Source organism: Chanodichthys erythropterus, chromosome 7 (genome assembly GCF_024489055.1).
Source record: "Chanodichthys erythropterus isolate Z2021 chromosome 7, ASM2448905v1, whole genome shotgun sequence".
Lineage (NCBI taxonomy): Eukaryota > Metazoa > Chordata > Actinopteri > Cypriniformes > Xenocyprididae > Chanodichthys > Chanodichthys erythropterus.
This window is the reverse complement of record NC_090227.1, coordinates 12,104,756-12,124,218: the sequence shown is the minus strand read 5'-3', so window position 1 is coordinate 12,124,218 and position 19,463 is coordinate 12,104,756. Positions and strand designations below refer to the sequence as shown.

At 38.3% G+C, this 19,463-nt stretch overlaps 1 long non-coding RNA gene across 1 annotated transcript; it reads left to right on the top strand.

The window, feature by feature from the left end:
• Nucleotides 1–12,456: 12,456 nt before the first annotated feature.
• Nucleotides 12,457–14,559, top strand: LOC137022614 (uncharacterized). Its single transcript, XR_010895410.1, has 5 exons — nt 12,457–12,524; nt 13,185–13,240; nt 13,490–13,577; nt 14,078–14,142; nt 14,261–14,559. It is a non-coding gene; the product is annotated as an uncharacterized lncRNA (long non-coding RNA).
• The last annotated feature ends 4,904 nt before the right edge of the window (nt 14,560–19,463 follow it).

Here is a 19,463-nt window from a genome sequence, read left to right as displayed (position 1 = left end):
TCAAGCCCTTCACTAGACATATTTAAAGTCTCTCTCAGCATGGCCAGTTTCAGGATTCTTTTCACACATTGTGCAGATTACTTTTTTTACACAGCTTTAATTCTTTTCTTATTACTAAAGATCTATTTGCTGTTGTTAAAATGTGGTTTGTAATTAGATGGAGTCATTTCTCACAAGGCCTTAATATGAGGCAGTTAAGAACAAACACTTCCATTATTTCTTTTGTGCTTGTTATCCAGCCCTCGCTCTCTCATTTCCTTCATTTAAATTACCTTTAGATGCAGGGGTCACAGTGCTTGATGTAGGCTACAAATGCAGAAAGCACAGTTCCATGGAAAAAAAAAAAAAAAAAAAAAAATGCGACACCACCATGAAAGTAATAAAAAAATAAAGATAACAAAAAAGTAAAGCAGTAAGTCCCAAGTAGTCATGGTTTACAGTGATTTAGACCAGCTAAGGGTTGTTGGGTGTGATGCGGAGAGTCTCAGCCAATTAACCAATTAATGACCATAACTGTCCGTTTTATAAATATGCGTTAGAACATCACCTTCTCTTTATGTTCTTAAAAGGTTCCTTTATCACAGGAGGACAGGGTCAACTATCTGTTATTCATGAGCTCATAAAATGAGTTCTGAGATTTAGTGTGTTCTGTGTGAATATGAAACAGTATGGATGTTTTAATAATTTAGCTATGATGTTAAAATACAGAGAAAATCTATATTCAGCTTCACGTTCACTACAGAGCTCCTTAGTACTCTCTACATTTCAAGCGGGGCATTTCTATATAACTTCACTACATTAGAAATGCCTTGCAACACTCTTGAACACAAATAAAACCTGAGTAGCAGAGATTCATTAAAATAAATATAAGTATACAACTGTTACAGAGGCTGCTCAAATTTGATTGGCCAAGCAGTGTTCAAAGAGTACTGTTATCTAGTATAACAGCACAGAGATGTTTAAGTTTTTTTCTGTCCCCTTTTTTTCTATTCCCCCACTGTTTGCAGCATTCCAGTGGCTCATAAAGACACTAACAATGGAGTGAATGATTCTACTTTGGCGTGGGGGTCTTTAAGCCCATCTGCAAGGCCACCTGCATTGCCTGCTCCGCCCTGGCCACCTGCTCAGCCTGAGCCGCCCTCGTCATCTGCCCAGTCTGTGCAACTCTCGTCATCTGTGTGGGCTGCGCTACCCTGGCTGCCTGCTCAGCCTGCTCCGACCCTGTTCCACCTCCGTTCCACCTCCTACCGCCTGGACATTTCCAGCTATGTTAGGAGCAGCTTGGAGGGTGGCTATTGCCACATCATCTCGGACTGCATTACCCATAACCCACTGCTCGGACTAACCAACCATGATTGTCTTTATCTATTCCTCATTACCTTGTTTAGCCCAGCCTATATAAACTCTGTTCACTCTGTCCTTCACACTAAGATTTTGTTAGTAGTTACACTGCAATTCTGAGTATTCTCCCTGGTTTAATTTCTCTTGTTTTTTGGGGATTTTGTTTTGCTTGTTTCTGGATTACTCTTTTGCCTGTGTTCCCTGCCTTGTTGTGTTTGTTTGTTTGGACTGCCTGCCTGTGTTTGACCTTGCCTGTACTTTGCATTACATGTCTGGATTTTCCCTATTATTAGACATACGGTCAGTACTTTTGACAGCACTAACTGTTTAGTATTACCATTCATATTTCTCCACACATCCACTAAATCAGTGGTTTCAATATGTTGAATCAAAGACAACTTGGAAGTTGTTTGAGGTTCTAAATGGCTTCTATATATCATCAACAGTACAATTAAAGTCCAATCAGGACTAAAGTGCAATCAGGAGATAATGTCAGGACCACAGTTTCGTATAGTGTTGACAGTGTGTATAAAAACAACAATCTCTAGTTACATTTGATCTGCACATTGTTTAGATCTAGTGTATAATCTTTTCTGATCTATGAAAGTCCTGACTTGATAAACCTCCTCTCCCTCATTTCCTGATTAAGAAATGTGCCGACACTATAAAAAGTTTACGATCCGGAAAAAATAAATATATCACCACATTCCATTTGCCTTTGTAATGCTCAAAAAAATGCTGTACCTTTTCAAGACTGTAACCACTAGGCCCATGACTCTCATTCAAAGAAACCATAACATCTGAGGGCTCTTTTTCACCAAAACTGGCCAATGAAGATGCATCAGTAGACTAGTCATCAGAAATTTCGGTCCCACTTTATATTTGTCACAGATCCCTTGTCTTCCTGGACTCCATATCCCATGATCCTCCTGTTTCCACACCTGCACTCACTTCCCTCGTCTGCTCCTCATCAGCACTCATCACCTGCACCTGGACTCTATTGTCAGCACTCCCCATATATTGCACTCACTCCCTGCACTCCTTGTCCGTTCTCTGTAGTGTTTAGTGTATGTTTGGTGTTCCTGCCCTTGTTTATATTAAAGTCTTTATACTTTGTGGAAATCCGTATCTGCCTCGTCTCTCTACACCAACATCCGTAACAGAAGAACGGACCCTTACCGCTGGATATCCACAAAGGATAAGATGGGAATTTTCCTCATCCCCGAGGCTCCAACTCCTTCTCAGCCTCTCGCAATTACATCTGCGGCCGACCGGCTCATCGGGCTCTTCCAGGTTGGCCGTTCACTGGAGAGGTATGTGGAGGAGTTTGTAGAGCTTGCTTTCCTGACTAACTGGTCAGATGCACTTTTGAACGCCCTGTTTCTGGATGGACTGGACGATGACACTATCCGTTTGGATGAACCTGAAAATTCCTTTTCCTTGAGCGAAACCATTAATCTAATTTTATATTTAAACGGATCTAATTTCTTTGTCGATGAGGTTCAGGATAAGTGTCAATCCCGTCCAGTCCCTCCAGAAACAGAGGTGGCCAGGCCAGTTGGTCAGACTCCTTCTTCCTCCACATATCCCTCCAGTGAGCTGACTTCCTGGACCACACGGAACCCACACTCCTCCACTGGGTCCCGTAAGCGGAGGAGGAGGAAGCAAGCCGCCCCGGTCTCTCCAGAACCCGCTCCGGTCTCTCCGGGGCCCGCTCCGGTCTCTCCAGAGCCCGCTCCAAGATCTCCAGAGTCCGCTCCAGTCCCCACAGAGCCAGCTCCAGTGCCTGTGGGGATCTTAATTGTATTTGAGGGAATGAACGAGCCCTCAGCTCCAGCCGCCGCCTACGAGCCCTCAGCTCCAGCCGCCGCCTACGAGCCCTCAGCTCCAGCCGCCGCCTACGAGCCCTCAGCTCCAGCCGCCGCCTACGAGCCCTCAGCTCCAGCCGCCGCCTACGAGCCCTCAGCTCCAGCCGCCGCCCAGCCTGCCGCTCCAGCCGCCGCCGCCCGAGCCTGCCGCTCCAGCCGCCGCCGCCGAGCCTGCCGCTCCAGCCGCCGCCGCCGAGCCAAGTTCTCCAGTCTCCGCCGCCGAGCCAAGTTCTCCAGTCTCCGCCGCCGAGCCAAGTTCTCCAGTCTCCGCCGCCGAGCCAAGTTCTCCAGTCTCCGCCGCCGAGCCAAGTCCTCCAGTCTCCGCCGCCGAGCCAAGTTCTCCAGTCTCCGCCGCCGAGCCAAGTTCTCCAGTCTCCGCCGCCGAGCCAAGTACTCCAGTCTCCGCCGCCGAGCCAAGTTCTCCAGTCTCCGCCGCCGAGCCAAGTTCTCCAGTCTCCGCCGCCGAGCCAAGTTCTCCAGTCTCCGCCGCCGAGCCAAGTTCTCCAGTCTCCGCCGCCGAGCCAAGTTCTCCAGTCTCCGCCGCCGAGCCAAGTTCTCCAGTCTCCGCCGCCGAGCCAAGTTCTCCAGTCTCCGCCGCCGAGCCAAGTTCTCCAGTCTCCGCCGCCGAGCCAAGTTCTCCAGTCTCCGCCGCCGAGCCAAGTTCTCCAGTCTCCGCCGCCGAGCCAAGTTCTCCAGTCTCCGCCGCCGAGCCAAGTTCTCCAGTCTCCGCCGCCGAGCCAAGTTCTCCAGTCTCCGCCGCCGAGCCAAGTTCTCCAGTCTCCGCCGCCAAACCAGCTCCATGCTCCTCCACCCACACATTGACCTTATTCCTTGGACTCCTCTATATGATCCTTAACCTCTCCAAGTATTTTTTGGGGGGGGGCCAAGAACCCGTGGGTGGGGGACATGTGGGCGCCACACATGTGGGTGGGCCTCTGACGTGGCCTGCCAAGGCTCCTGACCCGCCGTGGCCTGCCAAGGCTCCTGACCCGCCGTGGCCTGCCAAGGCTCCTGACCCGCCGTGGCCTGCCAAGGCTCCTGACCCGCCGTGGCCTGCCAAGGCTCCTGACCCGCCATGGATCATGGATCCGCCCTGGAGACCTCCACTCCAGTCCACTCATCCCCCGGCACCTGCATGAGGTCTCCAGGGCGCCCGCCCCCCCCTCCCGGTTATTCTATTTACGGCGCGAGGTCGCGCCTACCGGGAGGGGGAGGTACTGTCACAGATCCCTTGTCTTCCTGGACTCCATATCCCATGATCCTCCTGTTTCCACACCTGCACTCACTTCCCTCGTCTGCTCCTCATCAGCACTCATCACCTGCACCTGGACTCTATTGTCAGCACTCCCCATATATTGCACTCACTCCCTGCACTCCTTGTCCGTTCTCTGTAGTGTTTAGTGTATGTTTGGTGTTCCTGCCCTTGTTTATATTAAAGTCTTTATACTTTGTGGAAATCCGTATCTGCCTCGTCTCTCTACACCAACATCCGTAACAATATTAAGTGGCCTTAACTACTATGTACTTACATTTAAATTAATCATTTGATACAATGCACTTATTGTGTACATACATGTTTTTACATTGTACTTATATTTTAAAAAACACCTGCATGTAATTACATCTGTAATTCATTTCTGTAATTAGGGCCCAAGCGAATTAAGCGCGCAGGGCCCTCTTGTTCTTCTAAGGATTATTATTATTAGGGCCCAAGCGAAAATTCGCGCAGGGCCCTCTTGTTCTTCTAAGGATTATTATTATTTTTTTTTTTTTTTTTTTTTTTTTTTTTCCGTCTTCAGGGGCTTTTTGGGGGCCTTAACATGCTCAAAAACTCTTGAAAATTGGCACACACATTGGAATCCGCGGCCATTAGGACGCCGGAGGAGAGAGCTGGTACCCGGGCGTGGCAGGGGGCTCGACAGCGCCCCCTTGAAAAAAGTCTGAAAATTTGGTCCATATATTAAACATGCTTGCACGTATTAGTATGAAACTCGGTACACATATAGACCTCATCGGGCCGAACAACTTTCGCGCTCTAAGTTAATCGCCACGCCAACAGGAAGTCAGCTATTAAGGGTTGTTTGAAAAACGCATGCTCTGGAATTTGATATACTCCTCCTAGACGATTAATCCGATCGCCACCAAACTCGGTCAGCATGAAGTCAAGACACTGATGATTAAAAATTGCCAGGGGATTTTTGATATCTCGAACGGTTTGGCCGTGGCGAGGCAACGAATTTATGGCGAGAAAAAGGAAACAGGAAATGTGTTATAACGTCTTAATACATATATTGATCTTTATGAAACTTCACGAGTGTGTTCGTTATAGGAGTCTGATCACATGGATGTGACTATTGTGAGTCAAAGTTATAGCGCCACCAACTGGCAGCAGGAAGTGTATCACTTTTTGAAATGTTTTGAGATCACCCTCTTATTTTTACCTGATTTGCTTCAAACTTCATCAGTGTAATGTCAATACACAGCAGATGTAGACCTATGACAGGATTTTGATATTTGAAATATTGTTGCCATGGCAACAGGTCAAACTGTAATAATATTCTTGAGTGTTTTTGAGGCTCTTAACATGCTTCAAATTGCATGAAACTCGACACACACATCAATATTGTCAACCAGTAGACATGGACAAAGCCATAGAAATGGGCGTGGTGGAGGGGCTCAGTAGCACCACCTTTTGACAAAAGTGGGGGGGTTAGTTTTTCCTACAGTCACCAAACTCGGTACACATATTATTCTCATCAAGCCGGACAATTTTCTAATTTACATTCATTAGCTCCGACCAACAGGAAGTCAGCTATTTTGGTTTGAATGTTAATTTTTTGAAAAAACAGGCTATGAATTTTATACTACTACTCCTACAGGGTTTATCCAATTTACACCAAGCTTTTTTTAACTTGTTGCGAACACATTGAAGTTGTTTAATTGCAAAAGGATTTTGGATATCTCAAACGGTTTGGCCGTGGCGAGGCAACGAATTTATGGCGAAAAGGGAAACAGGAAATGTGTTATAACTTCTGCATACATTGATTGATGTTTATGAAACTTCAGGAGTGTGTTGGTTGTAGTAGTCTGATCACATGGATGTAACTATTGTGAGTCAAAGTTATAGCGCCACCAAATGGCAGCAAGAAGTGTATCACTTTTAAAATGCTTTGAGATCACCCTCTTATTTTTACCTGATTTGCTTCAAACTTCATCAGTGTAATGTCAATACACAGCAGATGTAGACCTATGACAGGATTTTTGATATTTGAAATATTGTTGCCATGGCAACAGGTCAAACTGTAATAATATTCTTGAGTGTTTTTGAGGCTCTTAACATGCTTCAAATTGCATGAAACTCGACACACACATCAATATTGTCAACCAGTAGACATGGACAAAGCCATAGAAATGGGCATGGTGGAGGGGCTCAGTAGCGCCACCTTTTGACAAAAGTGGGGGGGTTAGTTTTCCTACAGTCACCAAACTCGGTACACATATTATTCTCATCAAGCCGGACAATTTTCTAATTTACATTCATTAGCTCCGACCAACAGGAAGTCAGCTATTTTGGTTTGAATGTTAATTTTTCGAAAAAACAGGCTATGAATTTTATACTACTACTCCTACAGGGTTTATCCAATTTACACCAAGCTTTTTTTAACTTGTTGCTAACACATTGAAGTTGTTTAATTGCAAACGGATTTTGGATATCTCAAACGGTTTGGCCGTGGCGAGGCAACGAATTTATGGCAAGAAAAGGAAACAAAGTGTTATAACTTCTGCATACATTAATTGATTTTGATGAAACTTTGGCTTAGTCTTCGTTGTACAAGGCTGATCACATGGATTTGACTATTGTGATTCAAAGTCATAGCGCCACCAACTGGAAGCAGAAAATGTGTCACTTTCAGCATACATTGAGATCACCCTCTTATTTTTACCTGATTTGCTTCAAAATTCATCAGAATAATGTTAAAACTTGGCACATGTAATCCTTTGAAAATGGGCAGGGAGGAGGGGCTCTATAACGGCACCTTGTAGTGCAGTAAATGTGGAGTGAATTTGACATAGTCCTTTGATGTTTAACCGTTTTAAGTGCCTATTGCCCGCTGTGCACAGTTGCCCTGAAGCCACCGGGGTGGCGGTGCCACCGGGCTTGGGCCCGCCATCGCTGCTCGCAGCTATATTTACATTTATAATTACACTGTTGACCCATCCCTTACACCTTAACCCACCCTTAAACCTACTCATACCACCAAAGCTTTCCCTAGCTTTTCCCTATGTACATCTATGACATTTACATATATTAAATATATCCACATATATGGTGAAAACATATATGAAACCTATTCGAAAATGGAACAATTTCATATATTGACATATAAAACTAGCCCATATAAATATATATGTTTATATATGTATAAAACAGTCATTTATACATATATGTCACATATAAAGTGAAAACATATATGTACATATATATACCTGCCCATATATGAAACCTATTCGAAAATGGAACAATTTCATATATTGACATATAAAACTAGCCCATATAAATATATATGTAAATGTATGTATAAAACAGTCTTATATACATATATGTCACATATATAAATATCAATTTGCATGACATATTTCTTTGTATAAATGTTCAATATACAAATTACACATATATGTTTAGAATAATGCTTACAATGCACATGGCCTTAAATGTTAAACGGTGCAGTTAGGAAAAATAGATTACAGTAAAAGAGTTAAAACATTAAATCTTTATTAAAAAATTAAATTTAAAAAAAAAAAAAAAAAAAAAAAGTGCAAAATTAGAAAACTAATGAACACTCAACAAAACAAGCCCAGAACAGGAAAATCCACCAATTCATTAAACAAGCGATTTTAGTTAAAATTTTAGTTCCAATGAATATTAATATATACAGATCATATGTAATATAAATAAGCTGTAAATAAACTTTAAATATGATATAACCTTACATGTTTGAGTCTCTATCACTATTATCAACTATACAAACTAACTTCACAAGTTACTAATCCTATAACACTGAGTTTGTTCAACTACCTTCATGGTACAGGCCCCAGGTATATGATGCATGCTGTTCATTTTTTAAGTTTTAGAGTCTTTTTGGATGTCCGCAGCTCAGTGACCTTTTGATTAATAGCGACCCTTAGTTGGCCCCTGGTGGTTCCAGGAGATCTCTGGATCATTGTATCTGTAAAAAAGACAAAGAAATGTCTTTTAGTTTTACAACATTTATCTAAGGACATCCAAATTATAATTCCCTAAAACACATTAAATGAACACGGCATACTTCGTTAGGTAGATACATTTAGGCATTTTTTAGAACCAGGTGTAATCTCAATTCTATTTTGTACCCCTTCGCCCTTCCCCTTGAAACAGAGTGGCAATGTGTAGGGGTGAAAATATTCCCCTAAGAAATGGGAAACCACTACTACACGTCATAATAGATTCTTTTATTAGTGTCCTGTAACATTTAACCAGTATGAACAGCAATTAAGGGGGCATATCAACAGAAATCAGGCGACATTTAACAGATTACTCACTCACAACATTGTTTTGCGTTGTATGACCCTTCGAGTTTCCCAAGACTGATAAAGCAGCTTTTCCATCGGCCCAAGCTGTTTGTTTAACCATTGCATTTCGTGCCGAGTCAGCCGGTACGGATATGGTTTCGTTTTCTATTGCGGCGCTGCAATAACGGAGCTCTTTGCAAAGTAATACAAATGAGTTTGTTGTTGCCTTGGTAATGCAAGAGTTTACAGCCGATACGAGATGTGTTCATATCATTCAAATAGCACGTTTAGCAAGCTACGGAGAAACTGCCAGCCAGGTAACACACAAGTAATCGATACTGTGTGGAAATATCAATAGCATGAAACGGTAGTTTGTGTATGCAGGGGAATTTCTCATACCCCTTTGTTCAAAGTGTGATCCTGAAAGATCTTTGTTTGAAGGGCTATCTGGCCCTTTCCCTTACCTCTACCACTCCAGCCAAAAGAGAATCGAGACACCCCTACCCCTTCATGTGAACGTGCAAAATGAAGGGGTACGGGTAAAAATGGGATTGGGCCTAAGTGTCATCAGTTTTAAAAAATGAGCCGAATTAAAAAAATAATATACATACTCATTATTGCATCAATTTTTGTTCTGTCCAAGGCCTCCTTTGTTTCCCCAGGGCTTGCTTTTTTAGACTTGCCACCTAAGAAAGCAACATAAGTTAACAGTTTAGAACAAAATCAAAACTCACTCCACTCTTATCTAACTACTCAACCATAAATTACATTTTTCAACTTAATTCTTGGACAGCCTGCTTCAGTAAAATGATAATGTAAATAGTACAACTCAAATTATTTATAAATCATCATATTTTAATGTAAATGTGTGTACATATATCTGTAAATATGCCAGAATAACTATAATAGGACAGTTTCAAGTTCAATCTACATAATTACCAAAAAATAATAATAATTGTACAGACACATGCACACACTATGACCAATTACATACCTCTGAGATTGCGCTTTAGCAAAAGTGTCAAAATACTCCAAGAAGAAGCATCCATGCCATAGCAGTGAGGCTGTTTGCATGACCACAACACAAATTCCTGAGCCGGGTGAATTTCAAGCTGTGAGGAAAGGCAAACATGAATCAATATTAAAGTTACGTGAATAAATAGAAGATTGCTTTAACAAAAAGTGTACAATTTAGCTTTGCATCACATATTTTCTATACTATTACTACTATTATTAATAAATAATAATAATTAAACTTAACAAGATATGAAGTTAAATATCCGCTTCCGCAAGAACAACTTCATTATTCTTAAAAAGCTTGGCCTGCATTTTCTTTTGCTCGGAAGTTTTGGACTGGACTGATGTTGAGTCCTCGTTGGTTTTTCTAGGGTGGACTGTCTCTGTGGGAAAAAGGGGAAAACAAAATGTAGAATCTAAAGTTACAACTAGGGCTATGATATTTTTAAACACCCCTGGTTACACAGACAAGGCTTAAGCTAGTCCTAGACTAAAATGTATGTTTGAGCTGTTTTAACTGAAAGAAACTTACTAATATATCTTAAATCATGTCTAAGCCATTGTTCTGTCTCAAGATGCACACAAGTAACGTTAATGTTTTTTTTTCTAGTATACGTTTATATTGAACTAAGGCCTAATCCTGCTTTAGGCATGTCTGTGAAACACAATGTAGTTAACAGTCATCCACTTTTATTTCTCCACTACATGTGTCTGACAGCTAAAATATTACTTTTTAAACATATTATTCTCACATAAACATTTAAAGATCATAGAATAATGCACTTCATTGTAATAATCTACTCGTACTTAATGTTAGCTGTTAAATATGAACATACAACGCACACAATTATGCAGTAATAGAGCAATTTAAAAACCTAATAGTTAAACACGGTTAATTTCTGCTCATTTAACCGATCTGTAGCCTACTAGCTGCGCTAACATTACCAGTAGCTTAGTAAATCAATGGCTCATGCAGTTTAACGATCATTTAAAATGTATTCTCCGTTCAATATCAATGTGTGAATTATAATAAAAAAATCAGAAATTACCTGCAACTTTATGCGCCATTGCCTCGTACAAATGCCATCTGCCTTGAGGTTTTTTCTTCAGTCCACCTCTCCACTCGGTTAAATATACAGATCTGTCATAAGTTTTTCATTCCATTTCTTGTTTCCACTCGACAAGCGCAAACATTTTCATCCGTTGGTCTCGATCCTGAATGCGCGTAATTTGGCGGTATTTTGATTACGTTTGAATTTGGGCGCGCGCAATGACGTAACTGCGCACCATTCTAAATGCAAAGCCTGACATGCAGACTGAAAGTGTTTCTAACATTTTTGTTTGTTTCTTTGTTTGTTTTTGGGTCAAATATAAACGCTTTATTCAATAGTAAGCATTAAGCATACTATTTTCATTATGTAACTTGGTTAAGTCACAGTAATGCCAAATAACAACAATAAAAAGTTATTTAAACCATACAAAATCAGTAATTTAATTAAAATTATTTGAAGATGGGTTAGATTATTTTCATTACATTTGTTTTTTTTACAACAGTTTTTATGAGCTAGTTAAGATAAGGTAAAATAAATAATGTAAAATATATCAAGTTTTTAAAATATTGTGCTAATTCTAAATGGGAGAGAAATTTAAATGAAATGTGGATTGTGTATAGACTTGTTAAAAGTTCAGTCTGTTCAAATAATGAAAACATAAGGAATTAGTAAGGAAAACAAGCATGTAAAATGTTTTTATGTATGTTGTGTAAATAAATTGGCATATATAAATTAAACATATCTGTGACAGGTCATAACATATAATATTATATAAACTAAACAAAAATCATATAGATAGTATAAATATATGTCAATATATTTATTTAATATGGACATTTTATATATGTTATAAACATATATTGTCATAGATAAATTAAACATATATCTGTGACATATATGGTCATAACATATAATATTATATAAACAAAAATCATATAGATAGTATAAATATATGTCAATATATTTATTTAATATGGACATTTTTTATATGTTATAAACATATATATTGGCATATATAAATTAAACATATATATGTGACATATATGGTCATAACATATAATATTATATAAACAAAAATAATATACATGGTATTAATATACACTCTAAAAAAAAAATGGTTCTTCAGCGGTTCTTCAGCGGTTCTTTGGGGTGGTTAAGGTGCTATATAGCACCGCTACCTTATAAAGAACCAGTAAAGCACCTGTATGGTTCTTCAGCGGTTCTTCAGTGGTTCTTCAGCGGTTCCTTGCTGTGGTTAAGGTGCTATATAGCACCACTGCCATACAAAGAACCTGTTAAGCCTCTGTATAGTTCTTTAAAGGTTCTCTAACTCTCTTATTCTCTTAGTTTAGTTGGGGAAAGGATTAAAAACAACATTAAATTACAGTGTATTTTCTAAACATAACCTGGTTCTCAACCTTTTTGTCCCCAAGCCCCTCTACACTGTTAGTGAATATGGGTGTAAGTTGGATTGCTATAACTATTTGAGTCTGATTACTTCGTCTTTCTGCGAATTGCTCTCAATATTATAGTAGGCTACACTCAACTGCTCAAATATCTCACTTTCAGCCAAAGGATAATTTCTCTTTAAGGACCCCGTGACAGACGGTTTTTTTCTGACGTCAGGACTCACGAGACTTTCTGGAGTTTTCTGCTCGGCCGCCATTTTCTTTCCCCTGGACTCGGATGAAATAAGGTAGGTTGGAAATGTTTTAATTAATATACTCGAAAATGCAAAGGTTGAACATGTGTTTTAGCGTTTTAGAGTTAATTAGCGTTGTTTGTGAACATGAATACTAACGAAATCGTAACTAACCGAATTTTTGAATTTTCGCGGCCTGCAGTAACGTTATAAAGGTTAGCGCTAATTGAATATTTCTATTCTATACAAGATGTTGCATTACTTGTTTTATTCTATAGAAATGTAGTGTTTGGACCATGTAAATATGTCTCTAAATAATTTTTAAAAGAAACGTCTCCTTTACCGTGTAAGCAGCGCGTGCTATTTGAAATGATGCGGGCAGGAAGTGCGTGGGGAGCGGGAGAGACGCTCGAGTCGAGGCTGAGGGGATCCTCGCATTACAATTATTGAGTTTAGGTTTTTAAAGTAATGTTTGTCAGTTCTTTTAGTTGTCTTTTTTTCACGTTAGCTCTGATTTGTTCGACCAAAATGACGAATAAAGTGTGTGAGTAAAGACATATTTAAGGCTTAACGTTACTTCATTTGACTAGCGCGAGGTGTTTTTTTTTTTAGTAGAATGAAATGGCTGAGTATTTACACTACTAATTAATTACTTGTACTGCAGCAAACGTTTTTTTTTCCATTTATAAACACTGATTCCCCTCTCCCTTTTAGGATCTAAAGCTCCTCAATGTTTGACGACTAAGGACACTTTGCAATAACTTTACATGGTAAGTAATTTCTATAAAAACGGCTATAATTGTTAATAGATAATATGAATTACCAATGTTTGACATGTTTGAATAAAATCCATCTAATGTGGTCTATTGACTTGAATGTCATCCTCATTAACAAACTTTAGACTAAGAATTATCCATTCCAAAACATTCAGCAACTCCCTCTTATGCCATCTCAAATGCATGCGACTTTTTTTCTTGTTGTTTTGTATTAATTTTTTTTTTTTTTTTTTTTTTTGACAGTAGCCATTGACATTAAATTAATCACAGTTCCAGCTAAAAATCTTTACTGTTCTACTGAAGAAAAAAAGTCAACTTGGTTGGCCTGATGGTAAGTAAATTAACAGCTAGCTTTCATTTTTCGTGAAATATCCCTTTAATCAAGAATGATTAAATATATTAGGGTGTAAAGCTAATTTATTAATTGATGCATGTCTTATTTTCAGACTTATAATTATATATTATAAATTCATAATTTTAAATGAAACCAATGACTGATTCAGATGCATTTCTTAATTGCAAATCTGTAGTATTTTAGCACTGACGAAGGCCTGTGTGCTGAAACGCATTGGAAAAATAAAGAATTGATTTTTTTTTTTTTTAGCTCCTTTGTATTTATTTATTTATTTATTTGTTTGATCCCTCAACGCCACAAGTGTTGCTGGTATTGTCCATAAATATATTAATTGCAAATTTGGCCAGTCATTAATATGAATTATTTACTTTTTCTTGTCCTTTGCTATTGCATATCTGCAAAAATTTGATTTCCTATTACAGATTATTGTGCTTTTTTTTTAATTAAGAAAATTAATCACAATTGCTTTATCACAGGCTGAAAACATTCACCTGAGAGAAAGTCCTGAAGACCTCATCAAGGAGTACTTTCTGAGTTGAACGTAAGAATATTCTATTTTGGTTTATTTTCAGAAAAATAAGTCTAAATTTGTGTATTTTGTAGTTATGCTAGCAAAAGGTGACCGAATTTTTTTTTTTTTTTTTATGTTTACTATTTAGGATAACCAGACAGATGATTGAGGAGCAGCTCACCATGGCGATGTTCATTATTTGGAAGGAGGGGGAGAACTTCATGAACCATCTGCTGACATTGAGGGAGTTAAAGTTTTGAATCAACTTACTTCAGTTACATCAGCTTGTGCCCTGCTTCTAGGTATGACATACATCATCAACCTGGCTTGTCCGAAACCCCTTTGATTTACTTTGTATGTATATGTTAGAGCTGCACAATTTATCGTAGAAAGGTCGCAATCTCGATTCAAACACCCACGCGATCCTACTTTATTAATGACAATGATTCGCCTGCGTCTGTTAAACCTTTGACAAAAATCCTACCGGAACATTCGGTGTTCATGCTGCCACTGATCCAGAAACAGCAGTTTTGAACCACACTGTAGTTATTCAAGGATTTGGTTATTTGATTTCTTTCACAAATATTAAAATTATCTCACAAGTAATAAGACAAAAGTTTACAGTTAGGATATAAACACTGGACATCAGATAGTGATCAAAATAGAGAAAATCGAAACTAACATGGTGCTTCAAATAACTGTTGTATATAAATTACCTTGTTAAGCCACTAGGTGGCAACCAGTGACATTGTCATTGAATCATTCATTCAATAGATTGGATAAGGTTAAACCCTGATTCATCCAGTAGTGAAACAAGTATTTATTAATGAGCCATTAATATATTCAAAACCATTTTTTAAAAATAATTCATTCAAATTAAACATTTTCCGGCAATTAGAGTCCAGCTATTAATATTTTGCTAGAACTAGTAAAATAAATGTTATTTTTAGTTGTCTATTTAGAATTGTGGGAGAATTGCGATCTCTATTTGAAACCAAAATATCATGATTCTCATTTCATCCAGAATCCTGCAGCTCTAGTGTGTGTCTCGTACAAATGTGAAGTTGTATGAATATCCAGTTGTGTTGTTTGAGAATTGCTTTGATTTGTGCAAGGGTAATCACCTTTAAAGGATTAGTTTACCCAAAAATGAAAATTCTGTCATTAATTACTCACCCTCATCATTGGAGGAACAGAAACCTCTCAGACTTCATCAAAAAGATCTTAATTTGTTTTGAGTTCAGAAAAAGCATACGCATAAAATACGAAGTATACTTTGGGCTTTACACACAGTAATGAATGTTTAAAAAGCAAAACAAAAAAGTATTGGGTAAAAGTATCCCCCGTGTTATGTTAACCTAATGATGTTATTTTGTTGAAAGGCCAACAGTTGGAAGCAGCTGTTCTCCTCTTGCCTGCACTGTTCAAGGTGGACCTGGGGTTGCTGTTTGACATTGAGGTGAGCCATGAACAGGTGACTACAGTGTGTGAAGCACAATCTAATCAAAGCACGAAGTACTTATTGCACATTTTGTTATAATTTAGCTTATAAGGTTTGCCTTTCAAATAAATATGTGAAGATGGTTAATGCTATTATCCCCTCTTCTCCAGGGCCATGCTCAGACCAGCCCTCCTGTCGTCCCAACACCTAAGATAGTGCCTAAAGCCTGCAGGAGGATCATCTCATGCAGTATGACCACATTTTGTTCACGTTGGATGGCCAGTTAATCACAGAGTAGAGTGAGGACATCTTGATGGCACTGGGCCTCATCCTGTGTGTATATTTTGCGTTTGGAATCGAATCCAATCCAGTGCCCTAAAGGACTGAAAAAGACACTGACCTTTTTGAAGTATGTTGTTTTGAAATTGAAGGATGCAGTCGGACTTCCTGTCACTGTAAAATGAGTGTACAACTCAATCTGTGAGTAGACTTTTGGAGTCAATACTCTCTCTTGCTCCCTTTCTTATGGTTTAAGTTCCAGTTTCTATATTTTTTTTGAAATCCCGAAGGACAAAAAGAAACTGCAGGACTTCAGAGCATAACTCAGTATGTAAAAACAGGATTATTGTCTTCAAAAATGTACATATTTCAAGCTTGTTGCATTATTTTGTATAAAAGGGAGTATAATGTGAGTTTATTTGCTGCTGAAAGAAATAAATTAAAAGGTTTTGAAAGTGTAATGTATTTTGTTTTTCAGTAAGCATTTAGTACATGATTTTGAATCTTTGAAGTCATGATTTGGTAAGAAATTATTAATTATCGTTCATAAAAGTGTAATTTAGAAGCATATTGACTCATCTACAGTAGTACCTGGCATGATAACGGGCCCTGCTAGCTCAAAAAACAATATATGGCACCTCTAATTTGACAAATGTGCTAGAAAACTATAAGAATAGGTGCTATATAGCACCAGAAAAGGTTCCCCTATCATAACGAGCCAAAGAACCACTGCTGGTGCTATATGGCACCTCTTATGGTTCTATATAGCACCATACGACAAGGTGCCATATAGCACCTTTAAAGATAGGTGCTATATAGCACCAAAAAAGGTTCCGCTATGATTACGAGCCAAAGAACCATTTTTGGTGCTATATAGCACCATTTTTCTTTAGAGTGTATGTCAATATATTTATTTAATATGAAATTTTTATATATGTTATAAACATATATCAACATATATCTAGAGATATGTATATATGTGATAGCAATATATTGTCATATATTTTGCATATATGACAATGTCACTTGCGATATAGGGACATATATGTCATATATTACATTTCCGTATGGGTCCTCAATAGCAGCAAAAGTGTTTTGCAATTCAATATGAACCCAATAAGTACATTGTACTTATTTTTTGATGTAAGTACATGGTTGTTAAGGCCACCTAATATAAGGTGGGACCGAAATTTCCTCTGTACTACAGTATTCTGTCTAAATAACATGCTGTTTGTTGCTATTTACACTTTTTAGACCACTATTTATACTCAAAATAGCATCTACCCTCTGTTACATTTGTATGTATGTAACACTTTATTTGAATAGTTTACTTTAGACATTCTACAAACTATAAGAAATTTTGCACCTACATGTCAACTACCAGTCATTAGATTATTAGTAGACTGTCTGCTTAATATCTGCTAGCACTTTATTTTGATGGTCTGCCAACAGACATTCTACTGACTATAAGTAACTTTGCAAGTACGTCAACTTATTCCGAACCCCAATCCTAACCTAACAGTCTACTAATACTCTAAATTATAGTTAGTAGAATATCTAAAGTGCATGGACTATCAAAAAAAAGTGTAACCCACTTGTTTTGCATTTTGCTTCCAAGAGAGAATTTTGCTAAGAATGTAATTATTGAGAATTTTATGTTCTTTTTTTGTTTTATGGTCTTCATGTTCAATTTTCTCTCAAACCACCAAAGTAAAGACAGAAGATAAACTCAAATTGGAAAAAAAAGAGAAACACCAAAAAGTGTTTCTTTTGGTTCAGATAAATTTAATTACTGTTCTCCGCAATTTGCCAAAGATGTTGCCACGGTAACACTAGGTGCACTTTTAGAGTAGCTTATTGGCTAGACATAGTTGTACCTTTGAGTGTTGCAGGAAAATTAATTTTCTCACTGACCTTTCATGACCACTTGCATATCTTTTGAAGAAAGGAGAGTGGAGGGCAGATAACCTTTTCACTTTCTGCATATGAACATTTAATATTGTTCTGTTCTTCTAACACCGATTGTGCCATGCATTTCTACGAGCACCCCAGAGAGTAGATAAATTACTGACATCTGTGTGGATGTGGTCAAATTAATTCTAGCAACTGTTTCATCCACGTGCACAAACACATTCTCATACGCTTATATTGTTGACTCATGGTGTGTTGCTAAATATGTGAATATTTAATGTTTAAGTAAAATACTAATTTAGTTTGGCTAATTTCCTATTTAATTTAAACTATACATCCTGAGATAATTAGCTAAAACTCTTTGAAAATTAATGGGTGTGCAGTTATACTAGAGAGAGGAGTCTGGCATCAATATGAATTGTCAAGCAGCCAGCACTAGTCAGTATGGAAGATTAGTGGATGCAGATACAGTGCCCTCCACAAATATTGGCACCCTTTGTAAATATGAGCAAAGGGAAAAAAAAAAAAAAATCTGCATTGTTTATCTTTTTGATCTTTCATTCAAAAAAAAAAAAAAAAAAAAAATTCTAACCTTTCATTGAAGGAAAAGAATTGAAAATGGGGAAAAAAGCTCATAATGAAATAAATGTTTTTCTCCAATACATGTTTGCCACAATTATTGGAATCCCTAGAAATTCGTCTGAGTAAAATATCTCTGAAGTATATTCCCATTCACATTTACATTTTTTAGCACACCAGGGTGACTAGGAGCATGAAATTGTGCAGCCATGACTTCCTGTTCCACAGGAGTACAAATATGTGTAAACACAAAGGCCAAATCCCCTTAATCATTCATCACAATGAGAAAAAAACAAATAATATAGTTCTGATGTGCAGCAAAAGATTGTTGAGCTTCACAAAATAGAATATGGGTATAAGAAAAAAGCTAACGCATTGAAAATCCCCATTTACACCATCAGGGAAATAATTAAGAAGTTTCAATCAACTAAAGATGTTACAAATCTGCCTGGAAGAGAACGTGTGTCTAAAGTGTGTCTAAATCGTCATAATGCCCGGTGAGGAGGAAAGTGTAAGTGGCCAAAGACTCTTCAAGGATCACAGCAGGAGAATTGCAGAAATTAGTTGAGTCTTGAGTCTCAGAAAGCCTAAAAAAAATTACCAAACAGCACCTACATCCCCACAAGTTGTTCGGGAGGGTTTCAAGAAAAAGTCCTTCTTTGTACATCCAAAAACAAACTCCAGCATATTCAGTTGTCAGACAAGACTGGAACTTCAAATGGGACCGGCTTCTGTGGCAAGATGAAACTTTTTGGCAGCAAACCCACCAGATGGGTTTGGTGCACACATGGATAAAAAGGGAGGGTGAGATCTTATGCTTTCAAAGCTAGCTTTCTATTGTTAGCCTTTCCGAAAAATTACCTACCCTACCTTTAACAAGCTCATTGAAAAGAAACAGCTCGTTAATGAATCGCACATGACCATAGCTTTTTGGAGCATGTGACGTTTTCTTCATTAAAAAAAAAAAGAGGAATGACATGATTTAGGAAATGTAGTGGAAGCGCAGCCTGCTGCTGACCTTGTGTCTCACTGTTGTCTTGCGTCCCATGGCATCTTGTTGTGATATAAGTTATATTATTCATTTTTATCAGTTTTTATTTGTTGTTCTTTTAAATTGAGAGCAGTATGAATGTGTTCATGA